Below are 14,066 nucleotides of genomic sequence, written 5' to 3'. Positions count from 1 at the left end.
AGCGCAGTGCTTAGCCCAGGGGTCCCCTCTGTGACCACCGCCCTCGTCCTCTCTACTCAGCCTGCCTTTGATGCCTGCCTGGCCAGGCTTTGGCCTCGGGGTGGGGATACAGGGTGGACATGGAGGAAGCGACAGTGAAAGCCGATGGCCCAGTGAAAGCTTATCTGCTTCCCCCACCCACACCCAGAGGCCAGAGCTGTGGGTTCCCCCGGTAGTTGCAAGCCTGACTTGTGGGACAGAAGCCATCTGACCATCCTGCCGTGTCCCCTCCCCATGCACTGAAGCCATTCCTACTTTCCAAGCTCACCAGACCTCCCTCTCTACCCGGGTTCCCCCTCCCCCACACTAACCCTACCGCCAGGGTAGCAGCGGGTCACATGCCACAGCCATTCTTTCCCCCTACTGCATGCCAGGCCCTGGTGCTGTTCTGGGGATGCTGAAATGAGTAGGGTGCCATCCTGCACTCCCCAAAATGACACACAGGCAATAGAGGCGGTAGTGGTAGAGAACCTGCCTGCCAGTGCAGAAGACACCAGAGTCCCAGGTTTGATCCCTGCGTCAGGAAGATTCCCTGCAGGAGGGCATGGCGGCCCACTCCAGTATTCTTGCTGGAGAATCCCATGGACAGAAGAGCCTGGCAGGCGATGGTCCATAGGGTTGCACAGACTCTGACAAGATTGAAGTGACTTAGCACGCACACACGCACACCCTGATGTCTAGCACTTGAGCCTATCTTCTGGGCCATGGATCACTAATACTCAGGCTCCCTTAAGGAACTAGAATACGAGGATGAGATAAATGTCCCAAAGAGAGCCAGCAAGTGCCTGACTTTGGGTTGGAAGCATCCTCAAAGTCTTCATGGAGGAAGCAACATTGGACTGGGCCCTAAAAACCTGGGGTGGGGGACTTCCCTGGCAGTCCAGTGGTTGAGACTCTGCCTTGCAATGCAGGGGACTTGGGTTCTATCCCTGGTAGGGAAACGAAGATCCCACGTGCCATGTGAGCAACTAAGCTCTTGAGCACCAGGGCCCGTGCACCACGACTAGAGAGCCCACGTGCCGCAATGAAATCCCCACGTGCCGCGACCGGGACCTGACACAGCCAAATAATTAAACTTTTAAGTTAAAAGAAGATCCCAGGTGGAAGGAAATGGAAAGGAGATTCATGCCATGCTGGCATAATGGCACGAACAAAGTTTTGGTGGTAGGTAGGAAGCATGGCTACAACCAGACAGGAGAGGAGAGAAGGCATGAACTGGGAAGCCCAGCAGGACCTTGATGTGGCCTTGCTCAGGGGCATCTGTGCCGTTAGACCGTGAGTTCTTGGGAACAGGACCGTTTTACTCACCCCTGAATCCCCACAAGCCCCTTCCCCCGCACAGCATACTGCACACGGGAGCTGCTCCATGAATGAATACTGAGAGCGAATGAGTGAGTGCAGGGAACATTCTCATGGGCACCGAGCTGGGAGCCCGGGGATGCAGCCTTAAACATAGATCATTCAAGGATCAAGCAAGTCACTCACCTTAGGTAACAGCTGTGGAAACTGAGGCCCGAAAAGGCCGTGGCCTGCCCCCAAAGGCATCAGTGGCGTGACTGATGAGGAGAGTTTTGCCCGCTGCCTGGCGAGTTGCACCCTCCCTTTGCTGGCTGGAATTCACGCAGAGAGGGGCCCAGAGCCAGGCCCTGCCACCTCTGAGCTGTCTCCGGGAGAGTGGGAAGCAAACAGCCCCCGGCTCTCTGGGTTAGAAGGCAGAGGCAGACTGCAGAATGCTTCCGAAAGACACGTGGGAGGACTTCGCTCTGCGCCTGGCATGGCCTCCGCTGTGGAGGTGTGCAGCTGGGCACAAGGTGAAGGTCTTGCATCCAGCCTGGCGGCTGAGAGGCCCCCATCCCCACCCCTGCAAGGCGTTTTCAGGCAGTCCGAGTGGGGCAGGAGGTAAACGGGCCTCCCCTCCCCCCAGGGTAAAGAAGTTGGAGATTCATTCCCTATTGACTGAAACTCCAAGACCAGAATAGCGGGACAATTAAAGCGAGGGGGCTGGACCCTGCCCAGACCACATATTTCTCGTTCTTGAAGACAGGAGACCTCCCTGACCACACATGTGCAGAAAGGCTCCCTGGAGGCCAAAGGGGAGTTGTGTCAAAGGATGTTCTACCCAGACCCCTTTTCGGTAGAATCCATCTTGGCTAAGAGATGCGTGCACACACGTGGGCGGATCCTGAGATATACCAATATGAACTGTGAACCAGGCAAATTAAAATGACTCATCAAAGGAAACCGGGAAGAAGTGCCCCCATAAAAGTAATTCAAAGTGCCTCGAGGGTATAACTCAGGGACTCTCTCTGAGTCTGCCCATATGTCTATCTAGATGTAATGCACTTTTTTTTCCCCTCTTAATACTTCATTGTTTCACCACTTCCCGTCTCTGTGAGAATTCTTTTCTGCAAAGCCAAAGGGCCAGGGCTCTTGTCACTGACCACTGGCTTAGCACCTAGGATCTGGCACTTTCACCGCAGAGACCCAGCTGGGAACCCAAGCCCCGCTCCATGTCATCGCAGGCTGAGGCCACCCGAGATCCCCTGCAGTCCTGCCCTGGCTACAGACTCATCAGCTTTGGCTCCAGGCAAGGCACAACCACCTGTCTTGCTGCATGCCTGGCTGAGATCTTTCTTTAAGACCCTTTCAGGTGCAAGGTGAACTTTTCAGTGAAGGGCCTACTCAAAGGAAACTGGAACAACCGCTCATGTGGGTTCAGCTCTCTACAGACGACAGGCTCTCTCAGAGCTGCCTTGTCATTTAAGCCCATGATGACCCTCTAAGGTGGGTAGATTAGGTGACTTCTTGAGGAACCCGAGGGGGAAATCTGGTCACATGAGAGTGTCTACAGTTGTGACTTGAACCCAAGTCCTCAGCTTCTGGGCCAAATGCTCCCAGGTGCCCATGAACGTGGACTACCCTGGGAGCTTCCTGGAGAGACTGCCCAGGAAAGCACAAGGAAAACATCTACCCCAGCAGCAAACATGACTCAGGTGGTAAAGAATCTACCCACAATGTGGGAGCCCCGGGTTCGATCCCTGGGTCGGGAAGATCTCCTGGAGGAGGAAACGGCAACCTATTCCAGTGGTCTTGCCTCGAAAATTCGGTGACAGAGAAGCCTGGTGGGCTACAGTCCATGGAGTTGCAAAGAGTTGGACACGACTGAGCGACTAACATTTTTACTTTTCAGCAGCAGTCTCCAGCCCCAACCAACCCCTCTCTCTCAGGGTATCTGGAGTTACCTACTATGAAGGCCTAGATGAAGTATCCTTCCCAAGCCTTGGGGGTGCCTGTTTCTCCTTTGTCCACTGAAACTTACCTATCTCCAGCCCAATGGGATGGCCAATCTGATCATGTAAGTCCTGGAATCAAAATCTAGATTGTATATTTATTTATTATATATTTTGTTGCTGTTCAGTCGCTCAGTCGTGTCTGACTCTGCGATCCCATGGACTGCAGCACGCCAGGCTTCCCTGTCCATCACCAACTCCCAGAGCTTGCTCAGGCTCATGTCCATCGAGTCAGTGATGCCATCCACCATCTCATCCTTGGTCGTCCCCTTCTCCTCCTGCCCCCAAGCCCTCCCAGCATCAGAGTCTTTTCCAATGAGTCAACTCTTCACATGAGGTGGCCAAAGTACTGGAGTTTCAGCTTTAGCATCATTCCTTCCAAAGAAATCCCAGGGCTGATCTTCTTCAGAATGGACTGGTTGGATCTCCTTGCAGTCCAAGGGACTCTCAAGAGTTTCCTCCAATACCACAGTTTGAAAGCATCAATTCTTCGGCACTCAGCCTTCTTAATGGTCCTACTCTCACATCCATACATGACCACTGGAAAAACCATAGCCTTGACTAGATGGACCTTTGTCAGCTAAGTGATGTCTCTGCTTTTTATTATCTACAAAAATGAAACTCCTCCAGGCTGGTTACTTAGTGAGACTCGCTCCTCCACGTCCCCACCTTTTCTCCACCCCCCGAGACCCGTCTGAGTATGTGGCTCCCCTGCTCAAGAACCCGCAATGGCTCCCTGGTGCCTTCTGCAGGGGTCAGCCCAGCCTCCCTGAGTGCAACTCAGGGCCTTACCCGCGGCTCACGCGGCGTCCCGTGGCCTCGAGGGCCGCTCCTCCCTGCTGGGCACTGTCGTCTCCGTCAGAGAAGCCCCAGGCTGCTCAGATTTGCCCTCCGCCTCTTCAGAGTTGTTTTCCTCCTGCCAGGCCCTCCCCAGCCTTCAAAGCCTGATCCAATCTTATTTCCAGCAACCTCGCCCGGATCCTCCCAGCCCAGCATGGCCTCTGCTAACCAGTAGCCCCGCTCTGTGCCTGCCTTGACGCTGACCGCTGTGTACTGTAGTGGTGACGATGAGGCACAGCCCGGCCCTACAGAAGGAGCCCAGCCTCGCGGGGCAGGCAGGCCCGAAGCACGATCCAGGCCCTGCCTCTTGCCACCTCTGTGATGGGTGCGCTGTTCCCAGGGCATCCCGCCGGCATGGGTGTGCAGACAGCTGAAAAGAAGGCTGCTGGGACCCAGAGCCTGAGGAGGTGTGCGGTAACAGTTTTAGTCTCGAGAGGTAATACCCGGAGCTGGAGAGTCCTCTGGGAGGCGGTTCTGAACCCAGGCAGGAGCCCTGGACCGGGAGTCCAGACCCTGGGCTTTTTTATGTTTTGTTAGTTTTGTTTTGGTTTTTATTTACTTATTTTTGGCCGTGCCGGGTCTTCATTGCTGCATGCGGGCTTTCTCTAGGTGCCGTGAGTGGGGGCTACTCCTCGCTGTGGAGCGCAGGCTCTAGGCACGCAGGCTTCGGCGGTCCACACTTCAGAGCCCACGCTTGCGGCGAGTGGTCTCGGCCACTGTGGCTCAGTAGCTGCCCCTCAGCGTGTGGGATCTTACGGGACCCGGGATCGAACCCGAGTCTCCCGCACTGACAGGCAGATTCTTAACCACGGGACCAGCAGGGAAGTCGTGTTTCCTTGTTTGTTTTTAACTGAAGTATAGTTGATTTACAATGTTGTACCAGTCTCCACTGTACAGCAAAGGAGCTCAGTTATACACTTATGTATATCGTTTATGCTCCTTTTCATTTAGGACTGTGGATGTGCACAGCGACCATTCAGCAGGGGGCCTCCTCGGGGCCTCTGCCCTTGACCTCTGGGCTTCTCTGAAACAAGGGCCTTGACCAGGAGGTCAGAGGCCCCAGGGTGCCCTCCCCTCTGGTTCTGTGGTGCCAACGGGCAAGGGGTGGTGCGGAGATTGGCATGGCGATTCGAGAGTCAGAGAGAACAGTCCTTTAAACCCTTCAACAAATATTTGTGCAACGCTCTACTTGCAGGGGGCTGGGGCAGCTGGAACTCTCCGGAAAGCCCTTGTGTTTGTGGGAGGCCATGCAGAAAGGCCCAGACTCTGAGCCTCTTCCAGCCCTGCCACGTGCTGCCTCAAGTTTTCTTCTGACACAAGTGGGGGAAGAATAAACAGATCTGCACCACCCGGGACAGCGGAAGGGACAGCGGCAGGCGGAGGCCACTTCGATGAGGGTCTTGCTCCACTACCCGCCCGCCCCATCCAGGCGGCCCAGGCTCCCGAGTGGAGCGCAGAGCCTGAGCGCCTGTCATACCTCGGCTCCACAAGCACATAGGCGGCAGGAGTGGGGCCAGGCGGGGGACACGTCAGAGGTCCTGCCCTCCGGGGAGTTCCTGACCCACAGGGAGATGGCCAAGGCCACAGGCCCTTCAGTACAGAGTGGTCAGCGCCGCCTTAGCAGGTGCAGACGGGAGGGTCCCTGTCCAGTCAGGGGGTGGGGACATCCTAGATTCCCCAGAGCCCCCATGGCTGAGCAGGAGTCGGCCAGACAGGAGGGAACAGAGGAGGTCTGGAGACCTTTCTTTCATCCATTCACGCACTCAGTCATGTCTGCGCGCTCAGTCGCATCCGACTCTTTTGTGACCCTACGGACTACAGCCTACCAGGCTCCTCTGTCCATGGGATTATCTTGGGAAGAATACTGGAGTGGGTCGCCACTTCCTTCTCCAGGGGATCTTCCGGACCCAGGGACTGAACCTGCGTCTCCTGCTCTGGCAGGCGGATTCTGTACCACTGTGCCACCTGGGAAGCCCCGTTCATTCACGCATCTGGTACATATTTAACTGAGCACTGTGCTAATTGTGAAGTAAAAAGATGCCTTCGGGCAACTTACAGTGTTGGAGAAGGGCATGCCCAGACTGAGATCAGGCTGTGGAGAAGTGTGTAGGGCGTGGGGGCCACATAAAGAGTCAGGGCTTGGGGGGCATGGCGGTAGGAGGGCCGGCTGCCGGCTGTTGGGAAGGACCCTTGAGCGGTGTTGTCCAGTTGTGTCCGACTCTTTGTGACCCCATGGACTGCAGCATGCCAGGCTTCCCTGTCCCTCACCATCTCCCAGAGTTTGCCCAAGTTCATGTCCATTGCATCAGTGATGCCATCCAATCATCTCATCCTCTGTTACCCAGAGGGGGGAAGGAGCTATTCTGAAATCCTTGAGCTGGGCGGGGGTGGCTGGTCTTTCTCCATCTCAGACCTGGGGTATCCTGGAGGTTCGATGAGAGTGGAATATCCGACAGGCTGAGTTCAGACTGTGGACAAGAGTGCCTTCGAAGGTCAGAGGGCCGCACAGGGATTTCCCTTGGGGGGAGGGGTGCATATCAGGGAGGGGGTGGGCTGAGGAGCCCTCAGGGTCCAGCCCAGAGTACAGGATGGCAACGTGTCAGTCCCCTCACGGTTTGCTCTCCACCACCCCCTGCTGTCCCCTGGACGTGCCTCGCTGCCTCCCGCCCTGCACTGATGCTTCGAGAGCAGAGGCAGCAGACCAGAGCAGCAGTGAGGAGCCCGGTAGCCAAATGCAGCTCTGCCGGCAGCAAAGTCGCCGGCCCTCTCTGGGTGTCAGTCACCTGGGGAGAAAGCTAATCCTCACCTTGCTCCCAGGGTTGCTGAGAATTCCGAGCAAAATAATGGCTGGAACAGCGGTGGGTGCACACAGAGGAGGGCTTCTTAGTGCTCTGATCTCTCCTGTATTATTCCTGAAGGCACACAGAATGTGAGAAACCCAGCCCGCCCTCCCCAGGACCCCCCTTCCTCCTCACTTCCGCAGTCCACCCGGGCTTTGCGAAGACACAAATCCTCTCCCCGCCCCACTTCCCACACCCAAGCCCCCCTAATTAAGTCCCTTACCTTCCCGGGTATCGCTGTCTAATCCCTAAACCCTTTCTCACCAGTCTCCTGTTTTCTCCAGGAGTCAAATCCCTTTAGAAGGAGGTGGCCCAGTTAGCTGTGAACCGAGAGGCTGGGGGCAGGGAGCAGGCATTTCAGGGCTCCCAGAGGGGAGGGGTGAGGAGGGGAGGGCAGGAGGGGGTCCTGGAGACCCTGCCCGGCTCTGGCGCCAGCTGGCGCAAGCCCGGAGGCTTCCCTAAGGACGAGTGGTCTGCCATTTCTACCCACACCCCTGCACCCAGGTTCCACCACCAGGCTCGTTCACTCCCTGCCAATGCTTTTGAGAAGTGGAGCAGCCTGTTCTGCAGCCAGACTACCTGGGTTCAGGTAGGGTCCATTACCGACTGGGGTTATTGACCTTGGTGCCTCAGTTTCCCTCACAGATGGCGGCGACAATCTTCCTACCCATGTGGTGCTGATGAGATTAGAGTGAGCTCATGCAATTCTCTTGAACAGGGCCTGGAACATAGGAAATGTATCAGTTGTTTTACTTGAACTTCCTGCTTCTTCTCCCAGATATTTTTGCCATTCGGGTCTTTAAAGTTTTTTACACGTTTATTTAGCTGCACCAGCCCTCAGTTATGGTATGTGGGAGCCTTGAGCTTCCCTGTGGCATGCGAGACTTTTAGTTTCAGCATGTGGGACCTAGTTTCCTGACCAGGGACCGAACCCAGGCCCCTTGCACTGGGAAAGCGGAATGTTAGCCACTGGATCAGCAGGGAAGCCGCTGCCATTCAGGTCTTAACCCTCACCACCCCCCTCTTGGAGAGGCCTCTTTCCCTGGCACTGAAGCTGAAGTGGCCCCCCAGCCCTGGTCACACTCTAATGCCATTTTCTCTCCTTCTGTGGCACTTACCACGGTATGAGATAAGTGGTTATGTTTGACCATCTCTTCTTGAGGGCAGGAGCCACGGCTGGTCACGGTCACAGCTACACGCCCAGTGCCTCAAACCCCAGTGGGGTGGCCATCCATTTGTGGGCATGACCCAATACTCTGTCCCCCGAGGACTGGACCCTGAGCATGCTGGCCGCCCCCCACGCTGCAGCCCCTCCCCTTGCCACCTCACACTTACATGGCCACCCTTCACCTGCCTGGTGTGACCTCACGTGAGTCATCACCCCTCACTGGGCATCTGGATGAGTGGAGGGAGGTGGCAAAGACACGAGGCAACTGAGGGACAGCCTAAGATTTTGCTGAGACGATTCGGTGTGTGTTCTGGGGCTCGTGCCTGTAACGTGGAGACCTCAAGGACCTCAGAGTTCTGAAAATACAGCCCTCCCTGCCACCATCTAGCCTTCTCTTGTTGCAACTGGCTTTGAAGCCCCTGTCAACTAGGGGAGGGGAAAAAAAAGCACAACCTAAAATTTATGTTTAAATTGGTGGTCAAATCTAAGGGCTTAAGCCCAGAACACAGCATCTCAGATAATTCTTCAAAGAGGAAGCAGTGGGGAGCCAAGAGGGATAGGAGCTTTTGTGACAAAGCCCGGGCAGTTGGAACATCAGAAGATTGCTGTTAATAAAAGAAACTGGATACCTCGAGTTAAGGGACTTAGCACTTTTCTGTGTCTGGGAAGATGCAAGTCTGGGCTCGCTGGAATCATTCCTTTGATCTGCACCTCGAGGATCTGGGGCCAGCAGCCTGTGTATCCTCATCCCGCGGGTGATGAGTCCCTGTGAGCAAGGCTTTGCCCTCCTGGAGGGATCAGTCACGAGGTCGTGTCCAACTCGTTTGCCATCCCCTAAACTGTAGCCCGCCAGGCTCCTCTGTCCACGGGATTTCCCAGGCTAGAATACTGGAGTGGGTTGCTATTTCCTCCACCAGGGGATCGTCCCGACCCAGGGATCCAACCCGCGTCTCCTGCATTGGCAGGTGGAGTCTTTACCACGGTGCCGCCCGCGGAAGCCTTCCTGAAGGCCCCACTTTGTAAACACAGCAGAGACCAACACCGGGCCCAGTGTGCCCCACCCCCACCCCCAGAGGCGCTCCGTGGGGATGAGCCTGCCACCTAGTGGTAGCCTCGGCACATTGCCGCGTCTCCATCACAGGGGCCAAGGTTCCTGCTCACTGGGGCCAACTTGTATTCTGAACATGGGTTTGCCCTCTCCATATCCTGCCGGCACTCCCATCCCTGGACTCGCGGGATGCTTGCCCATTATATGCACAGCCTGAAGTCACACTGAAGAATTCATTTCACAGCAGAGGAAGAGCAGCCCGTGCCAGCCACCGCCCCCCCACATACTCCATTCCTGGTACCAGGTCTAAATCATTTCCCTGCCCCCACCCCATTAGCGCATTGGGCAAAACACCCCACGCACCTCACACTTTCGTTAACAGCTTCATTTCTTCCTCTGTCCCCTTGCAACTTTAGCAGGGGTGAGGAAAGGTGAGGGACACAGAGGCCTCTTCCACACAGTTCACAGCCCAGCCCAGGGCCAGGAGACCTTCTACACCAAGACACAAGCCGTTTGGGATCACAGTGCGCCTGATGAAAGGAACTCCCCTACCCGCCAACAACTGTTTAGTCCAACTCCCATTTGGGGACCCAGGGCAAGAAAGCTGATCTCGACTGCTCCCCCACAGCCCCCAGCTCCACCCCACCCAGCAGCAGAAGGACCTGGACTGGGCTGGCCTGGCCTGGGCTACACTCTCCCACATTAAGACTGTATCTTCAGGCCTCTGTCTCTCCCAGGATCGCCAGGGCTGCCCATGGGAGGAGAGACCACAGGCAGTGACGGCTCGCCATGTTTACAGCAGCCCTCAGGCTCCCTCAGATGGAGGCTAGGATATGGACACGGGTAGGGAAGCAGAGGTGTGTTCCAGGTGGGGACGGGTGTGAGCTAACGTCTGCATCTGGGAGGTGTGTGTGTGTTGGGGGGCTGTGAGGACCCCCTGCCTTGGGAATAAGTGTGGGAGCAGGGAGTCAGTGGTGGGAACATGGACAGGGAGGCAGTGGAGCCAACAGCCTGGCTGACTGCAGGCTCTGTCCTTGCAACCTTGTCACTGGGACTGACAGACAGGCTGTGACATTCACAGAATTGAAGAAGCAAGACTCTCCATGGACCGCACAGGGCCTCCCCAGGGCACTGTGCAATTTAGGAAGAATGATACCTTACAAAAGAAGGTTAGTAACCTATGCAAAGCAGGATGATATAACAATCAAGTGACTTAGAAACACAACACTGAGACTGCGGGGACCCGGCCTTCACAATAAAACTCCACGCTGGCAATCTGAGCTTCCTGTTTCTCATTTGCTTGATTTTTAGAGTTTTGTTACTATACAGCCAGGCCTGCATTATTTTTTTCATGGAAATGAAATTCACACAACCTAAAATTAACCACTTTAAAGTAAAAAAGAAATTCAGGGATTTCCTCGGTGATCCAGTGGCTCAGACTTCTCATTCCCAATGCAGGGGGCCTGGGCTCGATCTTGGTCAAGGAACTAAGATCCTGCATGCCCCACGATGAGGCCAAAAATTAAAGTAAGTAAGTAAATAAATACTATTGAAAAAAAGATTATTGGCAAAATAACTGACATCTTAAAAAAAATCAAAAAAGTAAAAATTTCAGTGGTATTGAGTATATTCACAATGGTGGGCAACCAGCTTCTCTATTCAGTTTCAAAACCTTTCTGTCACCCGAGGGAAGCCCTGAACCATGAAGCAGTCACATGCCATTTCCCCCTCCCTGCATCCATTCATCTGCTTCCCATCTGATTTATCTATTCTGGACACATTACACAATAATATTAACACATGGCCTCTCGCGTCCGGCTTCTCTCACTTAGCATAATGTCGTCACGGGTCATCATGTTGTCATGGATGTCAGCACCTCATTCCTATTCGTGCTGTGCTCAGTGGCTCATGACTGCGAGTTGTGTCCGACTCTTTTTGACCCTGCGGACTGAAGCCCACCAGGCTCCTGTGTCCATGGGATTTTCCAAGCAAGAATACTGGAGCAGGCCGTCATTTCCTACTTTAGGGGATTTTCCCATTCCAGGGATTGAACCTGAGCCTCTTGCATCTCCTGCACTGGCAGGTGGACTCTTTACTACTGTGCCACCCGGGAAGCCCCATTCCTATTTGTGACTAAATAATATTCCATGATACCGACATATTAAAACTCAGTTCGGTTCAGTCGCTCAGTCGTGTCCGACTCTTTGTGACCCCATGGACTGCAGCACACCAGGCTTCCCTGTCCATCACCAACTCCTGGAGTTCACTCAAACTCATCTCCATTGAATCAGTGATGCCATACAATCATCTCATCCTCTGTTGCCCCCTTCTCCCACCCTCAATCCTTCCCAGCATCAGGGTCTTTTCAAATGAGTCAGTTCTTGGCATCAGGTGGCCAAAGTATTGCAGTTTCACCTTCAGCATCAGTCCTTCCAGTGAATATTCTCTCTTAGGATTGACTGGTTGGATCTCCTTGCTGTCCAAGGGACTCTCAAGAGTCTCCAACACCACAGTTCTAAAGCATCAGTTCTTCAGCGCTCAGCTTTCTTTATAGTCCAACTTTCACATTCATACATGACCACTGGAAAAACCAAGGTTTTGACTCTACAGACCTTTGTTGGCAAAGTAATGTCTCTGCTTTTTAATATGCTGTCTAGATTGGTCATAGTTTTTCTTCCAAGGAGCAAGCATCTTTTAATTTCATGACAGCAGTCACCATCTGCAGTGATTTTGGAGCCCAGAAAAATAAGTCTGTCACTGTTTCCACTGTTTCCCCATCTATTTTCCATGAAGTGATGGAACCAGATCCCATGATCTTAGTTTTCTGAATGTTGAGTTTTAAGCCAACTTTTTCACTCTCCTCTTTCACTTTCATCAAGAGGCTCTTTAGTTTCTCTTCGCTTTCTGCCGTAAGAGTGGTGTCATCTGCATATCTGAGGTTTACCCATTTATCCACTGATGGACATTTCAGTTGTGAAACTGAGGGTGATGAGTCAATCCATTTCACCAGCCTTCACTAACCAAGGTCATTTTGAGATGCATGTCTTCTAAGCAGCACATGGTGTAAACAATAAGATGTTCACCTGAGTTGTTTTCTAGAAATGGAGTCAGCTGTGTCGAGTTTGAGCTAAGCTGGTTAAGACTGGATAGGACCACTGACCCTCCACCTGGGCACATGCTGGGTTTGTGCTTCGAAACCTTTTGATTTCAGAGAGCCGATAATTCCTCCCTCAGATTATGCGATGAACCTGCAGAGGCTTGTAGCTTAGTTGCGCCTGCGCAGAATGAAGACTGCCTCACCTTTCCTCAGTCACCTTTCCCTGGGCTCCCCCACCCCCAGACCACCCTGCTGCTTGATTTTCATGCCATAAATACCCTGAGCCCCTGGCCTTCGGGGAGGCAGACTCAAGGCTTGTTCTCCTACTTCCTCGCCTGGCTGTTTTTGCGGCAGACCTCAGCGTCTCAGCGTTTCACCTTGTGCAACAAGCAAAACAAACCTGTTTCCATCTTTTGGCTGTTGTGAATAATGCCGCTATGAATGCTGGTGTACCAACATCTGTCTGAGTTCTTGCTTTCAATTCTTTTGGATATACCAAGAAGTGGATCAGAGGGTAATTCTATGTTTGTTTGTTTTTGAGGAACCACCATCCTGATTTCCACAGCAGCAACACCATTTTCATTTCCACTGTTAGTCCATTTTGAGTTAATTTTTGTATACAGTGTGAGGTAGGAGTCCCATTCTTTTGCATGTGATAGCCAGTTGTCCCAGCACCATTTGTGGAAGAGAATGTTCTTGCCCTCACTGAATGGTCTTGGCGCCCTTGTTGAAAATCAACTGCCTGTGGATCTCTGGGTTTATTTCTGGACTCCCAATTCTATTCCGCGTGTCTATATGTCTATCTTTCCCATGCTGTTTTTGATTACTGCACCTTTATTATATGTGTTATTCTCTCCAACTAATTCTTCAGGAGCATCTTGGTGGTTCAGTGTTGGTGGTTACACAGGTGTCCCCTGCAATATTCTTTCCATTTTTCTGCATGCTTGAAATCTTTCAAAATAAAACTTTCAAAATAAAATGTCATGCCTCTTTAGGGCTTTGTTCTTTTATCACAATACAGTTTTTCTAAAGGCCCAGATTTTAGACTGAGCCAGCTCCCAGCAGCAGCAACCCCTGGGAGTTAAGGACAAGTTTTGGGACCATTCACATAATTTTCAGATTGCTGCAGGCATCAAGAGATGACTGGTCAGGGGTGTGACGGTGCCGGTCTTCTACCGGGCCTGTTTCGAAGCCCAGGAAAGTGACCCGCCTGAAGACCCAGCCTCAGGACCCCTCTGAGGCACTGGGCCCCTGGGGCCGGGAACGCCTGGCACCTCTCTCTGCCCCTCCAACACTCTTGTCTCAAGCTCCCCCTTTCCATCACCCACCCGCCTGCCAGACCAGTCCCTGGTCCGCCTCCGGGAGTTCAGTCTGGTAGAGAACTGGAGAACCAGGCCGATCTTGTGACCGGCAGGCCAGGCCGCTTAAGAGCAAGTATCAGTGTCCAGACCCCCAGAAGTTCCTTGCTGCTGCCCTCTGGGCCCCTCGGCGTGCCTCGGCCTCCCCGAGTCACCGACTATTTTTCACCTATCTCTGTCGGGGTCCTTTCCTCTGGTCTTTGCCATCGGACAAAGGAAAACTGCGAGCGCAGGCTCTCTGACTTCCCACCTCCGCGTGGCTGCCGTCGCTCCGAGTTCTCCGAGGCCACCAGGGGGCGCGCGAGGCCCAGCCTGGGTGCTGGCGGCGCCGAGGGGCCGCCCCGCCTCCCGGCGCCCCGCCTCCCGGCGCCCCGCCCCGTCCGGCT

General features: G+C 53.9%; 1 long non-coding RNA gene across 2 annotated transcripts; it reads right to left on the bottom strand.

Annotated features, from left to right (window-relative positions):
* Positions 1-3,413: 3,413 nt before the first annotated feature.
* On the bottom strand, positions 3,414-14,064 carry LOC121816978 (uncharacterized). Of its 2 annotated transcripts, none has more exons than XR_006056744.2 (3): positions 7,589-14,064; positions 6,976-7,081; positions 3,414-6,637 (listed from the first exon to the last, which is right to left on the bottom strand). It is a non-coding gene; the product is annotated as an uncharacterized LOC121816978 (long non-coding RNA). The 2 variants fall into 2 exon arrangements; XR_009596954.1 differs by having other exon boundaries at positions 6,976-7,730; positions 8,128-14,064.
* Between the last annotated feature and the right edge of the window lie 2 nt (positions 14,065-14,066).

Source organism: Ovis aries, chromosome 17, assembly GCF_016772045.2.
Source record: "Ovis aries strain OAR_USU_Benz2616 breed Rambouillet chromosome 17, ARS-UI_Ramb_v3.0, whole genome shotgun sequence".
NCBI lineage: Eukaryota > Metazoa > Chordata > Mammalia > Artiodactyla > Bovidae > Ovis > Ovis aries.
This window is presented reverse-complemented; position numbering and strand designations above follow the sequence as displayed.